Source organism: Corvus brachyrhynchos, unplaced genomic scaffold, assembly GCF_000691975.1.
Source record: "Corvus brachyrhynchos isolate BGI_N302 unplaced genomic scaffold, ASM69197v1 scaffold255, whole genome shotgun sequence".
In the NCBI taxonomy this organism is placed as follows: domain Eukaryota; kingdom Metazoa; phylum Chordata; class Aves; order Passeriformes; family Corvidae; genus Corvus; species Corvus brachyrhynchos.
The window spans coordinates 4,127,433-4,140,593 of NW_008238358.1; the positions used below are offsets into that span (position 1 = coordinate 4,127,433).

At 38.4% G+C, this 13,161-nt stretch overlaps 1 protein-coding gene and 1 long non-coding RNA gene across 4 annotated transcripts in view; one reads left to right on the forward strand and one right to left on the reverse strand.

Annotated features, from left to right (window-relative positions):
• PDE11A (phosphodiesterase 11A) overlaps positions 1 to 13,161 on the forward strand; it is a 115,258-nt gene that overhangs the window by 61,618 nt on the left and 40,479 nt on the right. The gene's annotated exons all lie outside the window — the stretch shown is intronic.
• LOC108447044 overlaps positions 1 to 13,161 on the reverse strand; it is a 111,452-nt gene that overhangs the window by 60,400 nt on the left and 37,891 nt on the right. The window lies entirely within an intron of this gene.

Sequence of the window (13,161 nt, forward strand, 5' to 3'; positions counted from 1 at the left end):
AGCAGGAACCATCACAGGGAAGTCATACCATGTAGGAGATGAGGGAGAGACTAGGGAAAAAGAGAGGAACTTGAGACTTTCCATGCTTATAGCGTGGAAGCTGCCCTGTGCTTACTAAAAAAGCAAAACATTCTCTATCCCGATTGTGCATAGGGTCAGAAGGCTGGATGGAAAGATGAGGAATCTTCTAACTCCTCTAAGAACCCTGGGCAGAATGTGGAAGTGATGTGTTCTGAGTGTAGCATTGCTAGGGACCAATAATTACATGTTTTCACTGAATCCTGCCTTTCCATGGGCTAGAGAGTGGGGGGAACAGTGACCTTGATCTTTAATCACTGCCAGCAATCCAGAGCTGCTTTTGTGATAGACTGTCTTTTCCTGCTTGAGGAGGCACTTGGGAAACTTGGTGATGCTTCCCTTGGCTATGAGGAGGCAATGCTGGTAGAGGGCTCCTCAAAGCTGCTTGGGAGGCTCTCATGGTGGGTATCACTGTTGGTCTCCTGGACACAAAGTGCACCAGAGACTGTAGTGAAGTCTGGGAAGGAGATCTGGACTGTTGTGACCCCACGCTGCTGTCATTCCCTGCTCTGGAACCCTGGCATCTGTCTGGCTGCAAAATAGCTCTTGGGTGGTAATTCTTACTCTTGAAAACATGGCTGGCATAGAGCTGATACTGATGAGTTATCTGGGCTGAGGAAGGGCAGCTCTTGCTCGTTAATTAGTTTGAAGATTATTGCCCAAATGGTGGCTGTGCCTTAAGACTCTGTATCGATACCTGATGATAAGGGTATAATATTCTACCTTCATTGTAGTTACTGGTACGGTTACCCAAACTTGTGTGTGCTGAAGATGAGATTACTGAAGTCTTGCTTGAAGATCATTCCAACACTACAGGAAATACTTTTGTGTGTGCAAAAAGTTGTATTCAGTGTTTGGCAAAAGGAGCTAAACACTGTGTTGAGAGAGAGGAAAGAAAGGGATAAAGATTCATCAATTTCCTATTTTATTTTTGTATTTCCATTTACCTTAGAATAAGCACCTGTAATACAGTTTCTATGAATCTCAGGATTCCACCAGTATCTTTGTATGTACAAGAGGGCCATTCTTGATTGCTGTCAGCCACTGCAAGACAACTCTCTTTCACAGTCTGTGCAGTTGAAATAACAGCCTGCTATGTTACCCTTTGGACTCAGATGCTTGTGTGATGAGAAGCTATTCTACTTGTTTTCCCAGGTGACTTCATTAATAGATAGACCAGTCTCCAAGAAATGTCTTTTTATGATCTGTTTACCTTGAAGGCATGCAACTATCCATTTAATGGTTAATAATAAGGTAAAAGGAAATGAAAAGCATTTATTCATTAGTAACGCCAAAAGATACATTTCCAATGAAGAACATAGATGAGAAAAAAAGGAATATAACCAAGCTATGCTTAAAGTAATTTAAGCTATTTTTTCAGAAAATTTTTCCCTTGCCTATATCCAGTTTTCTCATTTTCAGTTCCTGACAAAATGAGTCTCAAGTAGTCTTTGTTAATGCCTTTACACCACTGGATGTAAACAAAACAGAAGAACAAAATCCCAGAGACAACCAGCATGTCCTGTGGGCCTGTGACACAGAGCTCATCCCCAGAGAGGGCCATCCATCTGTGGGATGAAATTACTCCCATCTCCCTGCTTGCAGCCGGTCTCCCTGCTGAGGTCTCCCAAGGCATCCTACCCTGAAATCACTGTTCTTTTCTCTGTTCATTATATTGTTATATTTTGTGTAAGCCCTTTGTTATATTAGGGTCATCTTCTAGACTTGACTGGCTAATAAACCATCCCTCCCTCTGGGGGTGTTTGAGGCTAGAACTGTCCCCTCTCTCTGTGGTGATTTATTGGCAGAAGTCAGAGCACACGTCTGTTACGATTTACCTGATGTCCTGGTTCAGTCAGAGCAGACACACACACGATAGGAACATCTAAATGAGAGTAATGCCAGGAGCTCACTATTGGCTCCTGACTGACACAGCACCTAGCAGTAATTAATGATTTGGAGTGACAATGCATTTGAGTTGGCAACTTCTCAACATATTACCTCAAATATATTGTAACCGGACCCCAGAAGCTTGGAAATAATTACATACTCTTGTAGTACAAGTTTTTTCTTTCCCTCTTTATAATCTTATTTTTTATAGTCTTCATAAACTGTTTCTCCATTAAGTTTTATTTGGTTAGGATCTCAAGAATATGCTGATAAAAAGTGAAAAATTGCAAGTCTACTTGAAGTTTATTTTTCCTCTGGTTTTTACCAGTGAATTATCTTATTGCATTATAGAAAGCCTAGGCAGACTAGTAAAAGTTGATTTTTTTTACTTGAAATTTCATCAATAATTTCTTACTGTTAGTGGATGAATTCACAAACATACAAATTAACAAATATACCTGCTATCTTTTAAAGAATTAAGCATAATCACTGTGACCAGGTTCTGTAAGATAAATGACATTTATTTCTGTTTCTTATAATCCCATCTAAGAATTAATGAAGAAAACCCCACCTTAATAAGAAACCCTTAAGGAATTAAATACCTTTTTCCAGATGTTTATCTGGGAAAAAGTGCAAAGCACTATTGCTGGTGGAGCTGGAAAAATACAGAGGGAAGTTCACAGTATGGAACAATGAAACGTGAGTATGTGAAAATTGACCATGTCATACAATTGGCTACTAAATATTTTTAGATTTTTTGGGTTTTAATTTTTAGGTTTAGATTATGATGGCTTCCAAAAAAAAATTATATTTATTATACTGTTAAATTCACACAACTGCATAATATTTTTTAGGTTTTCTGATATGTGCCACATTACTATGCTAAGTAGATTTCTGATACCATTCCTCCAGATACAGGAAGAAAAACTAAACTTTGCTTTTCATGGGCATTTGCAAGTAAAACAAAAAACCCCATCACCTTGAGTGCAAATTTTTCTGACAATGTCTGGAGTCTTCAGCCTGATTTATCACAATGCTTCTCCTCCCTTGCATCTACATAATTATGTTAAATTCAAACTGAATTTTGGCAGGATAAGCTTAAAGTAATGCACCGTTGAATCATCCCCATATCAATATTAATTTTATTTTCAAAAAGTTAGAAAAAGCTATTATTTTAGAAACTGTGGCAACTCAGTTCTCCCTTGTATTTTAGACTTGAAAGACTATTCTGTCATTTCTGTTGTGTACTAGTGCTAGTGCTTAGCTATAAGCATTTGTGTCACTGGAATAGATAAGGCACTTGAAGTCTGATTAATCTAAGATTGAAGCTATCCTATAGGATAGTCCTGTAGTGCCGTGTTTCTTCTTACTGAAATTCCAGTTCTGCGAGCCTAAATATAGTTATGTGTTAGACAGATATAGATACATGAGTAAATAATGCAGAATTGTGTCCAGGACTGGATATTTATAGCAAGAGTTACTGATTTATGAGACAGTAATGATTAAGTCCTGTGTCTTAGCAAGCAGCTCAACAAACACACATCACCTTTAAATTTAACCAATGTAGTTTCCAAAAAGAATATGTAACCACTGTCCTATTATGGGCAGTGTACAAGAAGCTATTTTTAAGAAGCAAGCCTAATTGCACAGCTGTCAATGGTATAAGCCAGATCAATATTTAATGACTATGATGCATTATTTATAGCCCTGTGAGAGATTCCCTTTTTTAGGTCAAACAGCACACAGGAGAGATACACAATGGAAAATAATGTATCACCTGATTTACAGAATCTTCAATTCAAAATGTAGCATGAATAACAATTTCTGCCTTTCTCAATTTTGCAGCCTGAAGTGTGGCTATTTAAGATCTACCTTCACATAGGGAGGCTTTTGTGTCTTTCTTAAAAACACTAATTTAACTACAGAATGATGGAAAGAGTTGAACTAAACAAGAAATAACTTTTAAGACTGCTACTGTATATGACAATGTAAAGAGTTGAATCCATGAAAGAGGATGGATCTATGTGAATTTGATACTTGGAGTGAGTTACGCATGATTTACCATTTGTTATTCACGCCTTATGCACCCTTAAATGTGTAACAATGGGCAGCACAACGAAAAAAAATGAAATTTTTGTACTGATTTTATCTTCAATCTCTGAAGCAATAGGGAAGGCATTCCTTGGCTATGTTATTGTCATCTTTCAATTTAGAACTAATTTAATTACTTTTATAAGCTTGTAATTAAATAATTTTTAGTAGTTTATAGTAATTAATTCATAGTCTTCCTCAGTAATTAAATTTCAGAAAGGTAATGTGGCCTTTGTCTTGTACCATTTATGAAATATTGCCATAGAATATGGGGGGTTTATGCACTGCTGCTGTTCTGTTGCACTGCTGTGTCAATCTGTTTGGTAACCTGTGTTTACCAAACCCACAAGCACATAGTCACACTGCAGCGTCAGCACTGCAACCCGCGGGCCCGGCCATGTGTGTGGGGAAACACGGAGCTCTTCACATGCTGCAGGATTTTCCAGATTGGCCTCCAAGGCTGCTCACACACGCTTCCCTTTGGCTGGCACTGAGCTTTTCCCTAGTGCTATTCCAGCTGCTTAGGTTCTGCTGAAAATAGCAACAATAGGAAAAAAACCAAAGAAAACTTCAGGGTAACCAGAGCGTTGAAATTGAATTGTGCTCCCTTTTTCCTTTTTGAGAAAGGTACAGGATCACAAGATGTAAAACACAGTTTATTTCTCTACTTTTCCACATCCACTGCCCACATAAGACAAGACCTAAAGCACCGTGTTAAGAGTTTCGTAATTCATGAAACCAAGGTCTTTATTTATTACGTTATTTTGTACACTTTGACATGTGCCCATGTCTTCAGTTGTCGTGGAAATAAGAAGTCAAGAACACATTGCATACACTGAAAATAATGATAAAATACTGAGTGTTTATACTAGTTTCTGAAATGTGAGGCTGTCATCTGACTTCCAGCAAGTGCTCTGCAGTTCAATTTTTTTCCAGTTTCAGTGAAAAGGGAATGGGAAAAAGGAAAGATTGTTCACGGTATTTTCTCATAAAATGTCTGGATTTAGGGACATCAGATGAAATTAGGGTGGAGATTTTAATCTGATTAAAAATGTCTCTTCAGCAAACTAGTAGTTAAACTATATGACCTCTCACTGTAGATGTTAATGAGTTAAAATGATGAATTAGCAGAAGGAAAAGGCAGAGACTGATGTTCTCTGGGTCAGGGAATCTCCAAGGCACAGCTCACCAAAGCAGAAAGGAGTGCACCGGGGGGGTATGTTTTTTCAGTTCAAATAATATTCCCTGAGGGTTTTTGCTTATTTTCTTCCATGAGGTGTTTTATCAGAAATAAAGTCAGATTAATTTTATGTGTCAGAGACATGAGAAGCACCTTTCACGCATTACTTCTGGAGCTGTCCTGCTAGACTGGTGCCGTACTACAGTGCCTACCCTAATTCAAGGAATAGTTAATAGAGAAAGCTAGTGGGAATTCTGAATTTGGTTTCAAAAATTTAAACGTTCAGTTTTATTGAAATTTCAGCATAGGTAATCAAGATGAGATTAAACTGCTGCAAAAGGTTGCTGAAAAGATTCCTCTTGTGTTTCTAAAACGGCCACATTTATTATTTCAGGTGAAAACATAGAGCTCCCAGAGTAAAATGTTCCCTTCCCTCTGGGGCAATGGAATATGAATTTTCCAAGATGTTGTGGAGGTAAGGTTTACAAGGAGTATTTTAGCCTGGTGAGGCTCAAGCACTGAGCTGCCATCCTGTGTCCAGCCAGCCCTGCCTGTTGACTCTGGAGGAGTTCAAGGGAGGCTGTAGTGGTTGTGAGGATACTTCCACCCTCTAAATGTCTGCAGTCTAACTGGGCAAGTTCCTTGTCCTTGTGTTGCCAAATTATCTGAGCAGGGCAGGGCACTGCTTCATGTTTTGGTTTCCCATTTGCAAAGAGGGGACAGAAATATTAAAACATCTGTGAAAGGTTTCAACAATTCTACTTTTGGACTGCAACACATTTGTGTGATGCAACTGTATTGCATTTGCATGATAAGCTTGCACAAAACCAGTTTATTTTCTGGTGTAGGAGATAAGTAAATCCTGGTTTAAAATAAATCTTTCTTTTGAGGAAAAACTGTATATGATTGAGAGAGTTAAGGCAAAAGAAAGAAGCCTGTGCCTGGAATCTAGCTGAAGCCCACAATTTAATCACATAATCATACCCAGACAACTTTTTCTGTTAATTTATGAGTTTAGCCAAGTCATTAAAATAATTTTTAAAAGATATAGGCTTCTTTCAGCAAGGAATAGATTCTGGATCGCTTCAGGGCAAGGGCATCACAGAACTCAGTAAGGAACTTCTCTAGAATTTTTTTAATATGCAAAGGCAAAATATATTTATTCCTATATCTTTATGCTATGCAGAATAATCTTTGGATACATTTACACTGTGGGTTAAAAAGAAGGGATCTTCAGCGTTATGATTAAAAAGAAGAAGTGAAAAATCAACATTTATATTCTAACTGCAGAGTAAAGACACACAGTAACTAGAAATATTAAATAATAAATGACTAGTTCTGAGATCAACTACTTCATAGTTAGACCACAGCTTAAATCTCCTCATTAAATACTTTAAAAAGTAATAAACTTCAACCAATGAAAATAACAAAATTAAAATATGTGCCTGATCAAAACAGTCTTTGTACTAGTTACTTTAAAAAGCTGCCTTCTCTAAAGCTGAAATAGACTTCAATTGATCTAGATATTTCTAATTATTTCTGCTATACTCTAATATTTACAGTACTAAAAAAAACCATTCCATGTAGTTGAAAATATCACTGACTTACTGCCTTTAATAGTGGCTGGTTTTCAGTTTCTTAGTAATTATGCACAGTAATACAGTGACACTTAAACAACAGACATTTTCAGCAGAGAAGTAATAAAACACTTAGGATTATTGAGTTGTCCATACTAAAAAAAGCATGCTGCTACTTTGCTGTTCCCAGATACTGGATTTTTGTTATTCACATGGGAAATTTTGTGTTTCTTGCATCTGTTTCCATATGCAAAACTACAATTGGTCCAGGTCTTGAGAATGCTTAGAAAAACAAGTTAGAAAAAGCAATTGTTGGAACACAGTATTGCTTCCAAGTGAAGGTGGCATAATTTAGTACCCAACAGACCTGTTGTCTGTTCTTCCATCTGATCAGTCACCATACTCCGTAAGAATCCCTTGTCAGATGGAAAACATCAAGGAATAAACACAGTTCAACATTGCTACCCTAGGTAGCCAGCAACCATGCAAAAAGTCATAAGGCATGGAATATATTTACATTGCCATCCAAGCCAGAGGGATATCTGATGAATGATTTAAAAAGGAAAAAACAACACTTGCCAAATAATAAAGTAGTGTACTTCAGTCAGTGACAGACTTTGGAATTTCTGTTAGGAAAGATTTTCAGACAGGAAGAAAAATTTATCTAGCAAAGACTCCTGCACTGAAAGTGGGCCAGCATAATTTAAAATTTGAGGTACTTCAGTGAAAGATGGTAATGTAGGAGTTCTTCAGTGTGACTTTATCATAGTTATTTTGCCACCAACAAGGAGCAAGTTATTCCCCACACAGTTGATAAGACATCCCTTGGGCTGGCCCTGTATGTGACAGCTCACTCTTCTGAGACCTGCATTCCCAACTGCTCCAGAAAGACCATTGTAGTGTTTATTTTGTCTCATGAAAGAATTTTCAAAGAAATCTATAAAAATGGCATAATATTTCACATTTTAAATTATTCCTTATTTATCTGTGCTTGATTCCTTCTGTAGCCCCAGCAGACTGAGAATTATACCTAGGCATTTTCTTGTTGAAAAATGAAGTTGCTTTTCACCAAACTTTATTTAGATAGAAACTTTCTAGTTGGCATTGATATTATCAATTTTAATTTTAAAATTAAAAAACTTAGCTGTACTGGATTTAAAAACAGGATTTTTTTTTAAATTTAGCATATACCCTACAAATGAAAAAAATATTTTTCTTTATTTCTGCTTCTGTGCAGTGTGCCAGCTGCAAGCAATTGTTTGTCATAAATGTTTGCTTGTGTTGATTTTAAATTATTAATGGCAATATTTCTACAGGATTTTTGTTTGTTTGTTTTTAGTATTTTACAGCAAGAAACATAAATGTCCCCCAGAGGAAGAACGCAGTGTTCTTTAAAGGCTTTTGACATTTCCAACGAGTTGATATTAGAGGTAGAACCTTTTCATAAGTAAAACACTCAAAAGTGGAGAGTGGGAGACATGTTTTTTCTGAGATGAATCTGTTTGGCCACTGGGTGCCATCCTTGCTCCACTTTAAGGCTGGTCGCCAAGCAGCATTTCTGTTAAGCCGTAAAATCCTGAAAAGTAATGCCAGTGCAATTTCACACCACCACAATGTTTGTGTCAGTGCATGTGGTAGAATATGTTCCCAGCACAAGGCAGCGTGTCCTTCTTGCACAAGACACTGAGAGACTGAAGAGAAATATCCGTGCAGGTTCAGCCATGTTATGTCCAGTCTCATATCCAGCAATTTTTTTTTTTTTTTGCATTTCTCCATCAGGTGGTGAGAATGAGGCTGTGCTGAAAGGGCTGTTCCCACACATGAGCATGTGAGTGACCGTGCTTCTATGCAGTATTAACTTAGGCTTTGGGATTATTTGAAAGAAAAAATTCCCTGGATGCACACTTGTTTTCTAGATCAATTTGGGATGTATGTGTTATCAACCAAAACATTATCTAGCCTATATTATGTAAAAAAATATTTGTAATTGCAATCTTGTATAGGTTATTTATTACACTGTTTCATTGTCTGCTCAGGGTGGGGCCAGCTATTGATTTAGTCTGGGCAAAATCCCTGGCAGAGTAAATATACTTTCTAAAAGAGATTGTGTCAGTAGTTCTGTGGGTTTAGTCTTTCAAATTTAAACTGCAAACACTTAACGTGTATGAGAAATAGACTATAGCACCCCCCCCAGTCATAATCTGCCTGTGCATCCAACAGCCTGTTCGGTCGCTTCAGTGTAACTGGCCTACCCCTGCTTTCTCTGCTGCCACACAGCTGTGTGTGTGTTCTGTCCCTGCAACAAGCTCAGGGGCACACAAAAACCCCACCCCAAAAATAACAGAGAAATCCATTTCTATGTATGGCCTTCATAAACTCTACTGTTATCCTGATTCCAGTATCTACTTGTGCTACCTCTACTTTCCCTGAAGGAAACCTGTTGCTGTGAGGAGTGGTAAGGAAAAGTTATAAGCAGCATAATATATACATACATTCAAAACATGAATGTCAAGAAATTAGTGTTTTTGTTTGTATTGCAGCCTTTTACCTTAGAGCGGTGATACATGAAAGCAACTTTTACTTAGAGAAAATTTATAAAGCTAGTAATACGTAGGTAGTAAGTAAGGAGCTAAATAAATACAAGATTTAAGTGCCTATTATTTGGTTTTTTGTTGAAAGAATGGGATCTGCACATTTTGAGTTTTTCAGAAAGGTTGTGGTGATGAGGCTGTGACTTGTGTGTGAACCAGAGCTTGTGGGACAGTGCAGGGTGCTTAGGCTTTCTCTGCTGGGGGGCTTTGTGGATGAAGGGGGGAGTGGAGGATGTCCGTTCTGCTCTGGGGAGAGGATCTGGGCTCGGTGTTCAGCCTGCCCTGCAGAAGCCTCACATGGGATAAGCCTTGGCTTGTGATGCTGTAGTGAGATGAACCTCTGGGTTTGGGGAGAAAGCTCTTTTGGGCAGTCCTGGGTGCTCCTAGGGAGTGCTTTATGGGTTCAGAATGGGATGGCTGGATTTCTTTTAAACCTGCAATCAGAACTTGACAAAAAGTAAGGAGAAAAAGACAAAAACTTTAAAGAGAATCACTGAAATGTTCTCTGTAGGATTCCTGCAAATGTACGTTGTAAGGTTGAAGGTGTTGTCAATATTATTTATTGTCTACCTGACAGTATTCTGCTATAGCTGTCACTCTAGCAGGTCTGAAATAGGACTTTCTCCCCAGTGGAGCAGTAACCCACTCATATATTTGCATAACTTTCCCCACCAGTCACTGTACTGCCAGCCTGATTTGTCACAGCTGCTCGGAAAGAAAATTTCCGTGGCTCTCAGGAATCCCAGTGCCATTGTGCTCCTGCAGCACCACTAGGGCCCCAGGGTGACATGGGACCACTGGTTCTGCAGGTTGGCTTTGGTGCACTGAGAGCTGCTGGAGTGTGCTGGGATCAGAAAAATAGTGTGATACCAGTACATGTGCCATTGTGGCTCTGGTGGGATTTTTGAGGTTCTGGTTCTGGGTTTTTTTAGTGTCTGATCTTGGCAACCCCTTCACTTTTTTCACATGCTCTCTTCCACCGTGTGCCCAACTGAGAGTTGCAGGGCACAGTCTGGGCTGTTTGTCACCAAACATGTGAGTTCCCCCCTATGCCTTCACATCGTGTCCACCGCGACAAGAATCTGTCCCTGTTCCTTCCACCCTTAATCATGTTTTTCCTCTTCTGAGGCTTCAAGGAAGGAGCTAGAACTTTTCCTCCACTTTCTGGGTAGGAAAAGGCTACGTTGTATCCCAGTTTCCTCACCCTCCCAAATTTACAGGCATGCAGGGGGGTCAGTCCACATTACCCATTCTGCTCTTCATGGGAGTAACAAAGCTGACTTTTTGCCACCAAAACCAAGTAAAGCTTTGTGGGAAATGGCAGCCTGACACTTTTGTAGTACAGAGAAATAGTTGCCCTAGGTTTGCTGCTTGTGTTTGTTTGAAATTCTGAAACAGAGACTGAATAGACCCTTTTGTACAAACTTCTCATCTGCACTGATGGTCATAAAAACTCGACAGTTGCTAGCCTGCAGTATGTGACACACTGGTTCTTTCCTAATCACCATCAGCCAAAAGGACGTGAACACTCCCCAGCGCGCCTTGGGAGATCATTGTGTCCAATGTGCATGCCCTGTAAAACTCCAGTCCTAGGCTGCTGTGGTTATGGACTTTGGCCTTAAGAATAATAGATGCCTAGACCATTAATTGTTTTTATTTTATGTCTCTGTTCTTTTAAAATCAAAATTTCTTGTTCCTTTTATAGGCTGCCATATATTTTGTTTTTGTGTACTAGGAAACAACTTTAGCATCAAGAATTGATTTTTAGTAACATAAAATAACATATTTTGTGTCTATTGTAGTTTGTAACAACATTTTATACGTCATATTTTTATCTCTGAAATGTATTATTTCTTTTTGATGGGCCCCAATTTCAGAAAGTGATATGTTCAGATAGAATTGATTGACTGATTAGAAATATTCAAAATTTTTTCTGCTTTTTAGCTATAATTCTGGGCCTAGTTTTGGAAATAGCATGTGTAATACTGTAATGACATACCTTCCCTTGCCCTTTTAAAATGAAAATTATAAGACTTTTAAATTACAAATCCTTTCCTCAGGCACATACAGTTTTATCCCAAAAGCAGAAAGTAAATACCATGCTTTTGTCCTAAGCCCACACTGTATGATAATAATAATAATAAAAAAAAATCCTAAATGCTATATTTGGTAGTGATATATTGCTTAATGGCTACTTTTCTTGTTCTGATAGAAGAAGCAGACTAAGCTTCTTCGCGGCTTTCTTAATGCTGTGAAGTTTCTCTTTTAATTAAAAGAAATACTAGCATCATACTAAGCAGTAGTTATGTTTGGTAAATGGTCTAACCAAACACAACTTTTTGAAACAAGTCTAAATGCCACTTTCTTTGTTCTACATTTCACATCTAGAGCACTTGTCATGCTGTTCATTTGCCATTTGACGGTGGAGCACTTGCACCACATCCATATACGTGCTTCAGCTGCAGATTTTGAAGCTGGATGCATGTACTGCATTATTCTTGGTTTACAGATGTAAAACTTGGACTAAATCAAGGAATGACCTTTTCCAGCAAAGGGCTCAGACACCTACTGTGGGACTTGGGGCACAGTTTGGGCATTTGATCTCACAATTGCAACTCTCTGTTTATCTGTAGGGTTAATCTGAGGAGGTATAAAATACACAAATCCTGTTCCACCATTTATTTTATCCAACAACTGTTCAGATACAAGACATTCACATGACTGGAACATCAAAGGAGTCTGGTAGATCTGGCAGCTGCAAAGTGTGTTTATATGGCAGCATGCGGTCTCCTTGGGGCAGGGGCATAGGACTGGTTGGCCTCAAAAGCTCTCTCCAAACTAAAGGAGTCTGTGTTTCTGGGTGATCCCACTATTGAAGTCAGAGAAATGCTCCTGTGATAATCATGTTTAAAAAATTATTAGAATCAAAATCAAGAGGAAACTACACATAAGTCATTTCCATACCCACTCCCCTTTACTGTAAATATTGTAAAATTCCCTGTAAATGCCACTGTCCTGCTTCTGCTTCAGTTGACATTGGAAAAGAGGTGTTAATTCAGCATTGTGAAGGGCAAAGAGTTGCCATCCACAGTCTCCAGTAACAGATGGAGGCCTTTAAAAGCCAGTTTGCTCTGGGCATTAAACATGCCTGAGCTACAACATTTGATTCTGTTTTGGAGAGAGTAAATGTGTCAGACTGAATATAACAGGCTTTGGTCTTCCAAGGCTATGAAGTAGTACAAAATTTGTCCACTGCTACTGATAACTGACTATAAAGATGTATTTTAAAAGATGCCTGCCTGCAGCTATAAATATAAGCAAGTATTTTAGAGGCCTTTATATATGAAAAGAAACATTCACAAATAAAAATCTTTGCCATCAGAAAATGATGTCTTCAAAATGGCTTCATAGAATCATAGGGGATTATGTGAGAGATAATGAAGGCATCACATTTAAATATTCTTCACTTTGATGCTTTCTTCAGCTTTTGATGATAATCCTTTAAGGTTTTTCAGATCCTAATCTTCTGAGAGAGATTCGAGATGAAGAGATACTTGAAAAGACAATTTCATTTCTTGTGTGTGTGTCACATTGTCTGGAGCTTCATTTTCACTCCAGAGTGTACATGAGGTCAGATCCTGACCTGCTATTCGAATAGTATGTGGACTCTGGACTCTGACAATGCCCCTGGGATTTAAGATGTACACCATATCATTTTGCCATTCTTTTGCTACACTGGGATATACATTTCATG